Below are 12,188 nucleotides of genomic sequence, written 5' to 3' on the forward strand. Positions count from 1 at the left end.
TTGTCTATCGTGCAATCACCCACTCTATTAAACTCGGCTATTTTAATTTCTCGAAAATCGAGACGATTTCTCCACTTTTAAATTGCATTAAAATTCGGCGCTATTTGTACTATTTTGCTATATTTGTTCACTCAAACTCCAGCAAGAAACGTGCCAAAGCGAGAGAGATAAGTATAAATGTCCAAAAAAATAAACATAAAAATAAAGAAATATAATTTGTTTAAATAGAATGTGATAAGCGAGCTCTTTGCTTTAAACAATGCGATTTCATCTTCATTCAGGTTAAAGATTTGCATGTTTTCCACTGATTTCTTTTTCTCATGCACGATACATCCCGCGTGTTAAAGCGTTTTTCTAAATTTCCTCTGGTTATACCTACAATCTGATAATGAAAATCGATACTAAGGAATCTCACGTCGCGTCCTGCAACGCGAATTTTAGGCAGAACTTTCCGACAATTCCTTTAACGACATTCCCTCCCAGGTTATCCCACAGTCCCGTCCCTTCCGTAACCGATCTCCCAGCCTCGTTTCCGCCGGTGCCTACGTCGATTAACTCCGGAATTGAATTGCCGCGGCGATGAAATCAAGAGAATTGAGAAACGAAGCGGAGAGACGAAGGAAACAGAGAACGGCCCGATAAGAAAAAGGACCCGCCGAGATTTAACGAGAATATTCTCGGGGAAATTATCGACCGTTATCGCGTTACCGAAAAGAAATTCTATCGGAAATCGAAATGTTAATTTTTTGTGTAAGCCCTCTCGAAGACCCTTTCGCATGCAAAATATGCATTATTTCTATTCATTTGCCGTTCCTTCCATTCGTTTCACGCGGGGGAGTTTTCTTTTTAAATACGAAAGACCCGGAGATTCCGTCACGCTCCATTTATTTCCGGAAATTAATTCCGATCAAAAATTACGAGGCAGTATAAATATCGCATAGGCGCATAATTAGAGTAAGAGAAACGCACGTCAAGAACACCATTGTAAAATTGGGACCATTTATTTGAGAATGAGTTAATTAGTTTTAAGCAAAGTTCTGGACATTATTAATTTTTTTAACAAAGGGCATATAGCCGGATAAGCATGCTCCCACCGAGCTTTCAATCGGCACTGTAAGAGATGAATTTGGTATCAAACAAAAAAAATTTAATTCAAATTTCAACTCTAAATCTCTAACATTTTACGAGTACCTAATAATATAAAAATCCATTTTTAGTTTTTATTTTATTTTATTCTATTTATTTATTTATTTTTTTTTATAGTAAAAATTAAAATTAATTTATGGCAATACTTACAAGTAAATACTTACAAGTAAAAGCCATAAAATAACGCTTTCGTCATAATCCCCAAATTAAAACCCGATTTTTAACAAAAAAAAAAAACTAATTAACTGATTTTTTAAAAATAATTTCATATTTTAACTACTTGGTGCAATATTTTATTGATTAAAAAAACCAAATGTACATTCAAATACAGAAAGTACAATTATAAAACATATTAGCAATTTATATTTCAAATACTTTAAATTAATCTTTATCACTCTCCTCATTAATCACTACACAGTGCCAAGAAATATCAAAAATTCAACTTTAAATATCTGCTGATCTAGCAATTTTTAATAAATATTTAGTATGTGACAAAACCAATTAAACCAACTGATACAGATAACTGAACCAAAGGTACAGTTGTGCGCTTACCATTAGCGCAATCATAGCAGTATCGAGAAATTCGGTTCATTCTTCCATTATTGTTAGAATGATATTCAAGCTTCAATGAAGCAGCGAAATGTTTTCGCATTAATATGCCAAAATCTCTCTTGCTTTTATTCCAAGTTGGTTATCATACCTATCATACATGTTATATGTAGCAGGGATTATTATATTATTTGTCACAACTAGATTATTTATCAAAAATTGTAAAATCAGCAGAAATATTAATTCGCATTTTTAATAATATCGAGACACTGTGTAGTGATCAATCAAGACAGCGATAAAGATAAATTTAAAACATTTTTCTAATACATTTTATAATACTTATTTTCTGTATTAAAATAATTTGTTTTATTTTATTAATAAAATATAGTAAAAATAATTAAAATACAAAATTAATTTTAAAAAATCAGTTTTTAATTATTGTTATAAATAATTTTTTATGTTGCATCAAAGAAAAAGAAATTTTTTTATTTCTAAGTACAAAAATGTATAATCATGACGAAATTTTTTTTATTGCTTTTAGTTGTAAGCATTAAAAAAAAAGTTGCCATTAATTAATTTTAAATTTTACTATTAGAAAAAATAATAAAACAAAACAAATTTTTTTTTAATTACCGATAAAATGATTTTTGAGATTAAGACAGAATTTTGATGAAATTATTTTTATTTGGTACTAAATTCATCTATAAAGTACCACCGATTAAAAACTCGGTAGGAACTCATTTAGCATGCCTATCTAGTTATGCCCTTTGTTAAGAAAAATTAACAGTACGCGGAAATCTACTTAAAACTAATTCTAAAACACTTGTAAAACTGTTAAAATATCAAAAAGCAATTAATGTCAAATAAAGCCTTTAACTTCAGGCAACACGAGTCGTATTAACTGAGAAAAGTACTCGCTTAAGTGCCGATTTTCTTCGTAACCGGATTATAACTGACACTTTTCCAAGACTTTAACGCTCGTAGGTGCGATTCTTTATCTCGGCGATAAAACTAATCCACTACTTTTGCCGGGCGGGAGAAGAGCCGTGCTTGCGGCCGCATTAATTACGCGGAATACAAACGAGTAATTAATTCGCCGGACACGCGGGGGCAACAGAACGTGCCGTGAACGACAAGGAGCCAAGTCCGTGCACAGAGCGGTGCAAGAAATCGAGACAGAGAGTAATGATATAACCTTTGACGTTATACCACGATGCACATTAGCTTGTCTCTTAGCTATACATACGTAAATATACATCACGCCTATCTATCCCGCTATATCCCATTATATTTGCACGCGTGCGAAACCAACGCAACGTTAATACAGCTGTAAGTTTTCTCACTAAACGCGCCATGGTCCGCAGTAACACAAAATACTCCCGCTGTGAAAGAACAGTGAACCAACTATTTGTCTATGTCCTACTTTTTTTTTTTTTCGGGTTCTGTCTGTATGCAAAAATATAAAGCCTCATTAATCATAAAAAAAAAAAGCAACAAAGAATAAAATTGCAAATCGACATGCATTTTTCTAGCCCGATTTCAGTTTTTAAAATTAAATTTTTCTTTACAATCGTGATTACAAGTATGTTAAATATTGTCGCTGTTGATACACTTAACTACAGCGTTTTGTAATCTAAAAAGCGCGTACGCGGAGCCCGAGTATCGTGTATCATTGGCGACGGAGAAATCGAATAACATAGTGGAGAGTCTAATTTCCGGCAGCGCGAAATCTAGTTTGATTGCCTGACATTCGTAAGCGAGCAGCATAATGGCGACGTCACAGGATAAATGGACATTCATACAAGGTCGGGAGATAAGTTGTCCGTTCAAGGCTTCAACGGTATCGTGTACTGAATGACATTACAATTAATCACCGAATATTTCTAGTACTTTAAAATCCGAAGGATGAAATAGATTCTCTTCCGCAAAGAGCTCTCTTGTCGCGTGATATACAAAGTGTCCCACCCCATATTGGCAAACTCTCAGAGTTAGATAGGTCTCGTGGACACAAATCAATAAGTCCTTTGCCGTTTTGCAAAATTCACGATAGTTAATGAGAAAAAAATTAATTTGTCTATTTCCTTATCGCTCTTAAGTTACACATTTTAATTATTTTCTTAATAACGGTTGAAAATTGTACAAAATAACATAGAACTTATTGATTTATATCCACGAGACTTATCTAACTCTGAGAGTTAGTCAATATGAGGTGGAATACTCTGTATAAATATTCATTTTTAAATAAAAATATTTCTTTGCACTTTGCTAACGCAGAAAAAAAAAAAAAAGAAAAAAAATAAAGAATAGATAAAATGTGAAAGGTTTCATTAAGATCAGCCAGATTATTGCATTCGAGAAGACATTCAGAAGTAGCGTTCAATTCCTCTTTATCACGTCATTAATTATCACGTCGTTCTAGCTGCATAGTTTATGCTCTCCGTTTAGTACTTCGGAATCCGAAGGATGAAATAGATTCTCTTCCGCAAAGAGCTCTCTTGTCGTGTGATATATAACGACAGTGATAGCAGTTGCAACGACTTCGCTATGTGGCAATTCATCTACAGACCGTTTCATTAGTTGCACGTTTTCCCCATTGTTGGAAAATCGAATTATTCATTATCCCCGGTACAGTAAATCTATACTAAACGCCTTGTTATATCTTCATTCATTATAAATGTTCGTTACAAACGTCGTCTCACGCGAAATGGCAATAAACGATATTAATGACAGACGCGGGAAAAAAAAAAGAAAAAAAATTCCATCTAAAAATAAATTGAGAATAATTTAAAAATAATCTAAGAATAATCTAAGAATAAAAAATTAAATGCTCCACGGTTTTGCGGCCTGGATATCGGAACTATCGTCGCGATCTAGTTAACGACGTGTTTAAGAAACTTTATCGCGAGGTTTGTTTTAATTAGTGCGATCTGGAAAGAGATATAGAATCCCCGAGTGAGTTTTATTTATAATTGATGGCGAGTTATTCGAGAAACGTAAGAGCCGCATGAAATAGAATAGTCATTTTAGAAAATCGCACTTTAACTTTAACTTTCAGAAAACGCGCATTATCGTCGAGCTACGCAACGCGGAAGTTTGTCGTGCCTTCGGTAAACGGTTCGCAACGTTTAATTATTTTTATTTTTGCGATAATATCGAAAGAAAAAATAAGCGTACCGTTGAAGAATAACGTTTGTTCGAGAATATTGTTGACGGGCTAATGGCATATTTAAAAAGAAAAAAAAAAGAAAAAAGAAAAAAAAAACAGCGTTACACGCGTACGCACGTTACGTGCTTCGGCAACAATGAAAGTGATTAATGCCGCGATGCTAATTGCAACGTACGAGCAAACTAGTACGAGGCTAATTCATTAATTGTTGCGTACTTTCGTTGCACGCGCGTAAGACACCGCGTGCGGAAACCTTTTATCGCATAGAAACACATACATAGGTAACGCGTAACGCGATAACGACAAACTTTGCCGGATCGAAAGAACGTTTGGAGAGACGATCTAATATATTATTTGCGCCGAGACTCTCGCATCGAGTGAGATTCAATTTCGCAATGTGAATTAAATAAATATTCGAGTTTCGAACAGAGATACTTTCTTCTCCTCATTTCATACATTTTGTCTGAAAGGTTTTTTAACCGCTCTTTTATACATCGACTATTTTTCGCGGTCTTATCGAACGAAATTCGACTTCGCGACGGAAAATGAATGAATAATCAAAGAACTTTGACGCGCACTGGCCCTCCTTTATGAATGTTTGTTCGAGGAATTTCTGACTGAAAAAATCCATGCGATTAAAAGAAATAAAAAAATAGTACGTCGTGTTAATCGGGACGTGTTCAAACGATGCGATCACGGGGACTGAAAATCAACGCGAGGGTAGGAAATAAAATCCCGCGGTTGTACGTACTTTCGACGAACGTGAGAGCCCGGCTTCGGCTCGTTACGACGTATTTAATAGGCAAATTGATGCGACGCGACCGCCGCAGCGTGACAATTTAATTAGGACCGCTACTGAATGAACGGTAACGGATGTGGAAGGTGTGCTCACCTCGAGGAAGGACGCTGACCGTCAGCTGACGACGCTGCCACGTGATGCGAGCACTCTTCCGACGTACTCCCGCCGCTCAAACCAAGGTGACGGAATTACGCAAATTGCGAGAGTCACTCGTGCGCGAAATCGTTCGCGGGGCACCGCGAGATCGTCCCGATCTCGCGAGTCGCGCGAAAAAAAATGCAAAGTGTCGGGAAAAAGTTCAACATTTTCGCGAGCGCTTGGACGGTAACGCGCAGACATTGGTCTCGTGCAAAAAATTCATCGCACTTAGTTTACTACCGCACATGTTCACAGATAAAGTTACAAGGTTCCCTAAAAAGATCACCGCGACCGCCGGACAAATCGGTAGATAGCGAGTCCGTGCAATCGGTCGATACCCGATCCATTAGTTATCCGATTGATCGCTCGATCGCATTTCTGATATCCGCTTTCCCGGTAAACAGTTCCCCGATACAATCTCGACTTCGGCCCGCGATTTTCGCGTCTCTGCCGATACCGCTATCGCGACGATAACGCGAAATCACGTCGCCGAGGACGCTCGCGAGACGACATGCAGGCGACACGCGATTTCTCACCTACGAATGTTTTCGAGACTGACTGTGGAGGCTCGACCGCGTGGTAGAGCCTTATACCGGGTGGCACGCTCACCCCCCTCCCACTATCTGCTCGACTCAGTCTCGTACTACCCCCACTGCTACCCTCCACCTTCACCCCAACACAAGCATCCACCCCGCATCAACCCTTTGGGTTCACGAGGGTTCGAAAGTATTGGTTTTACTCCGTCCCCCATTTTCTTCTCCCCCCGTTCACGTTCAAAGTGCTAGGAAACTCGAATCTTTAAATCTATGTGCTATTATTTTTATAACATTAAATAATAAAAATCCACAAAATACAGATAGAAAAATAGTTGAAAATTAATAGAAAATTTTATACAGGGAAGTAATTTTATGTCTTGTAAATTTTTATTATAAAAATAATAGCAAATGTAATTTATAAGTTTTAAAAGTGTCATGATATTTAATAAGAAAAACTTAATAAAAAATTGTTTTAATGCAAAAAAAAATATATATATATATGTATATATGTGTATGATTCGATAATTGCCCATCGGACAAAAAAACAGAAACAGCGATTAAAAAGAAACAGCGATTAAAAAGAAAAGAGCAAAAAAATTAAGAGCTGCAGCTCTTAATTTTTTTGCTCTTTTCTTTTAATTTTTAACTGAACTCTGCGAAAGCTTACAGGAAGCGTTAATTTTATTAAAAATTTTATTTTGATTGCGTGACGAAGAGAGGTTGTTGCTCCGTTTTCCATCTAAAGTACGGGAAGCACTACGTCTTAGGTCGCGTGGTCGGATATTAAACTGTTCGGAACAAACCGTCGCAGCTAGTGTGCATGCAAGGACAGCTTCCGGTTCGTCGGTCGGTCGCATTACGAAAACTGAAGTGTAGCTCACTAGGCAGGCAGGACACGAGTCGGACTTTGCCGCTGCGGAATGCGAATTGTACGGCGAAACTTAAGCGAGACTCGACCGTTCGCTACGGTATCAGACAACTGGCGTGATTCACCGTGCCGCGGCACGCGAGTGCATTCTGAATACTTTTCGAAATGAAGCGGACGTGATAGAGCGTTAACCGCCTTCCCCGGCGTAAACTTCCACGCGATGAATATAATAGAAGCGCGGAAGTAGAGTACGAGAGCGATCGATAAGCGAGGGCATTGAAAAATCGACGAACAATCTGAGAGGGACAGGCGTTGTTTTAAAATCGTTTTCAACTCGCTTGGGAAGTCATTATAAAAGGAAGTACTCCGCTGGACGAAATCGTATTCGTGATTCGTCATCGAATATTATTACTGCACTTGAAAGCAAGCGCGATAATTTATAAAAGTTTGTAATAAGTAATTAAAAATAAGACTGTGGCGGCCGAAAGGTCGACACAAAGAATAAAACGCCAGGAGAACACGGCAACGCGGCGAACGGAAAAATCAGCCCGGCATCTAGCTGTGTATGCCGCAGTAACGCGGCAATATAATAATGAGATAAACAACCACTAGAAGCCGCATATAAATAATTAATAACCCGCGAGCAAAAAAGAAATACACACGAATATAAAAAGGCCCAGGATCGGCAGAAAAAGCACGAAAAAGCGAATTCGTCGACTTTTCATAAAGTACGCTTTTGGTGCTCTACTTAAGACGCACATTAGCGAAGGAAAGTAAAGAGGAGAGAAATCCAGAGACGGATGCCGCCTAAACGGATACGTCGAGGCCGTCGTCCACCGAAAACGCCGAAATTCGTACCACCAAGTCTTGAGGAAAGCGAAAAGCCAGACGAGAACAATAACCTGCCGACGATCCAGAAGGAAATAATCTTCCCGCCGGGAACTACTGGGATCTTAAAAAGAGTTACTACACAGCCGGCACCGCCGTCTAAACCGAAGCATATCACCGGCTTCGTGTTAAGACCGTGGATACTACATAAGATAAATTTGGATCCACAGAGACTAACCAGGCCGTCAAAAAAGACTAAACGTTTGTGAAGAAGGTTCCTTTTGTAGAAACTTTGTAGGGAAAAATATGGAAACTAGTTAAGTTACTGTATTTCTGCATAAACTGCTGCGATATAACGATATCTTGCCGTTTATTCTCTCGGTGTTATACTTGTCACGCTTTTGACACATAGCATCAGTGTATCACGACCCTGTATTATATTAGTATAAACTAATACTATTTAATCCAATGGGCTTACGGACCGTTATTTCCTATCTGCAATACCAAGCGTTTTGGTTAATATTATTAATGTTTTACGTATTTAATATAAATACAGGGTGTCCCAGATCAGTGGACTGACCCGAAAATTTTAGATAGAATTCGCCGAGATAAGACGAAAAGTAAAATTATCAGTAATAAATCAAGGAAAAAAATTAATTAATTTACGCGTGAGAGCGACAAGGAAGCGCGGGTTTGAGCGAGAGTGCGATACAGCGGGCTGCGACACTCGACTTTCAAAATTGTTTAACGTGCAAGAAATTATTTACGTTGCTCGTTACAAAAACTACCTCCATATTTCGCTGAAATGGCACTTTGGGTACACTTAGCAACAGTCTTGCGCGAGTTGCAAACAACCCTATCGCGATTCTCGCCCGTACATGTACCAGTCATCTCGGGGCTGACGGAAGTAGAGATAGCGTCCTACAGTTCTTTCCGAGAAGCGATTTATAACAAACATGATATATCATTCAGAAAAAGAAAAAAGAAAAAAAAAAAAACCTTTGCTGTATTTCGAAAATAAAATTGCGAGAAAGTCACTTATATTGAGGCTTACTAAATTGGTTTATATTATTGGTATGTAAAAAATTACTTTACCAAATTATACTCTGATTTAAGCGGAGTTTTACAAATTTTATAATAAGATCAAATGTTAGTATAATAACGAAATAAAGAAGAAAAAATAACAGGTCTGTTTGCCTTTACAAAACCGACATTTAAAAAGAGCAAATGCTCTTTCTAAAATCGAGCTGAAAAGTTAATGAAACGCTCGGGTATGAAAATGACAAAAAAAGAGACCAACATTTTGGATCAAAAGATCTAAAAGAGAAAATTGTACGAAATTAAAGCAAATGTATGAATGAGTAATTGCGCAAATATGCGCTTTAAAATGTCTTTAATAATTTTTCAAGTTCACTTAATACTAAAAAAAATTCAAGACATTTTAAAGCGCATATTTGCGCAATTACTCATTCATAAATTTGCTTTAATTTCATACAATTTTCTCTTTTAGATCTTTTGATCCAAAATGTTGGTCTCTTTTTTTTTAATAAAGTTTACTAATTATAAATATATTAGTTATCGTACATTACAAGTGCCATATTTTGCTTTAAAACTTTTAATCTTTCATTTGAATTAGTCTCAAACGTCCGCACAGATACTCTCGAAAAGTGTGCATATCAATCATACACACACATATCGTTTCCACACTACCTTGTAATGAGGCAAATAGCTCATTACAAGGTAGTGTGGAAACGATAGCGTTTCCGTATTAAAAATTAATAAAAAAATAATTCTGAAATTGATTAATAATTTCATTTCGCTAGTTTTGCACGCGAAAAAGAAATCGTTTCACTTCGCTTGTGTTATTGTCTCGTATCGCTCGCTCGTTACTCCGCCCGCTGTCTATCGCGCTCTCGCTCAAGCCCGCGGCTTCTTTGTCGCTCTCACGCGTAAATTAATTAATTTTTTATCTCAAAAACCACTAATAATTTTTAAAAACCGTAAAAGACTTTTCGTCTTATCTCGGCGAGTTCTACCTAAAATTTTCGGGTCAGTCCACTGATCTGGGACACCCTTCGCCGATTATGTCCATGATAAAATAATTTTGGCAAACCGAGTGCCTGCACTGAGAAAAAAAATAATTTAATCTAAAAAAATATTTAGTTGAATACGTTCAAACAAATAAATTATTTAAAGTAAGCAAAAATATATTTGAATTAATAAAATATATTAAAATAGACAATATATTTTACTAATGTAAATGTATTTTTGCTCACTTTAAATAAACATTTGTTTGAACGTATGCAACTAAATATTTGTTTTAATTAAATAATTTTTTTTCTCAGTGTGTCGTCGGAAGAAAGCTAATCAGTTACATCGTCGAGGGCATCCCGAATAAAGTTACGCACGCAAGCGAGAATACAGCAGTATGATTTGATGGAGAAGACAACGACGGCTTTTGCTAACGTCTTTCCGCCGAGGGAAGCGACGCGTCGAGCGCACACACGGCCGTAAGAAAAAGTGATCCTCCAGCCAAGGAACAACGGAAACCGGAAGAATTTGTGCAGCAAAAATGTTACAATTGCAACGAATATTGATATCTCCGAAAATGATTCCGGTGTAATAAAGCAAAAAAATTATGTTAACCCTGATCTGTCGCATGAAGTTAAGGTAAAGATACAAGATTCATTCGAAATATATTATGTGAAGGCGGTAAAACCGCCAGAACCCGCAACAGAAAATATTTTTAAGTTTACCCTCCCGATACATACAGTAATAAAATACAATAGTAAAATACATAATAATAAAATCAATTAATATTTCAAAATCAACTAATGTTTCTGCAAAAATTTTGCAGAATGCAATTAAAAATTAAAAAAAAAAAAGCAAAAAATTAAGAGCTGCAGCTCATAATACCTGCGACTTCTTTCAGCGACGATCACCTACGACAAGCAACGATCGGGCTCGAGTCCTTATGCGGACGTTCAAAAATCGATATTATGTAGCGAGTCGACCGCCGAGTTGCCGACAGTCTCTGAATCGCGCCGATGCGTTTGTGGGTGCCACGAGATACGCGCGCAGCTTTTTTGTTAGATACCGCCGTTTCGGAAAGCGATTTTCAAAACGGATAGCACCGATGAACATCCACGTAAGGACCCGAGCCCGATCGTCGATTGTCGTAGGCGATTGTCGCTGAAAGAAGTCACAGAAAAGTCAGTCGCTTGCCAACATAATAAAATACATACTGTAATAAAATACATACAGTAATAAAATACATACAATAATAAAATACATAATAATAAAATCAATTAATGTTTCAAAATCAATTAATGTTTCTGCAAAAATTTTGCAGAATGCAATTAAAAATTAAAAAAAAAAGAGCAAAAAAATTAAAAGCTGCAGCTCATAATACCTGCGACTGACTTTTCTGCGACTTCTTTCAGCGACGATCACCTACGACAAGCGACGATCGGGCTCGAGTCCTTATGCGGACGTTCAAAAATCGATATTATGTAGCGAGTCGACCGCCGAGTTGCCGACAGTCTCTGAATCGCGCCGATGCGTTTGTGGGTGCCACGAGATACGCGCGCGGCTTTTTTGTTAGATACCGCCGTTTCGGAAAGCGATTTTCAAAACGAATAGCACCGATGAACATCCGCGTAAGGACCCGAGCCCGATCGTCGATTGTCGTAGGCGATTGTCGCTGAAAGAAGTCACAGAAAAGTCAGTCGCTTGCCAACATAATAAAATACATACAGTAATAAATAAATAAAATAAAAAAAAAAACTCACCGTTTCGGAGACATTTTTTACTTCCACTAGCAGGGCAACAACAGGTGAAAGATAAGTTCAAACAAAGTTCTCCAAGTTGCCGTAATAAGCACAAACTAAGATATCCTGTGCTTGTTTTATCAGTAGATTCATAACACCTTCGCCGTAAATTCATCCTTCAATATCTTTCGTTTATCTGCAAAGTTAATAAAAATTAGGGTGATATATGCGAAGTTCTACGATACTCGCGAGATCCCGCTTCCGTTGCGAACGGCAACAATAGAACAGAAAAATATACGCCGACGTTCTTCCGTTTCACGCCGATAACCGAAGTGTGGGGGGAGAAGAGGGGGGCGAGGGGGATCAACGTCGGTTGCAAGCCCGAGTG

The 12,188-nt window shown here is 37.4% G+C and overlaps 1 protein-coding gene across 3 annotated transcripts in view; it reads right to left on the minus strand.

Annotated features, from left to right (window-relative positions):
• Positions 1-12,188, minus strand: part of LOC139112265 (pleckstrin homology domain-containing family G member 5) — a 116,706-nt gene that overhangs the window by 103,448 nt on the left and 1,070 nt on the right. Inside the window, exon 1 of one of the 3 annotated variants that reach the window (XM_070673195.1) lies at positions 11,822-11,973. The exons of 1 other annotated variant lie outside the window; for it this stretch is intronic. The gene's annotated coding sequence lies outside the window, so the exon portion shown is untranslated. Of the gene's footprint in view, positions 1-5,753; positions 5,922-11,821; positions 11,974-12,188 lie in introns of those variants that run through there. One more of the 3 variants, XM_070673197.1, reaches the window with a different exon arrangement.

The sequence above is a fragment of the Cardiocondyla obscurior genome, linkage group LG27 (genome assembly GCF_019399895.1).
Source record: "Cardiocondyla obscurior isolate alpha-2009 linkage group LG27, Cobs3.1, whole genome shotgun sequence".
In the NCBI taxonomy this organism is placed as follows: domain Eukaryota; kingdom Metazoa; phylum Arthropoda; class Insecta; order Hymenoptera; family Formicidae; genus Cardiocondyla; species Cardiocondyla obscurior.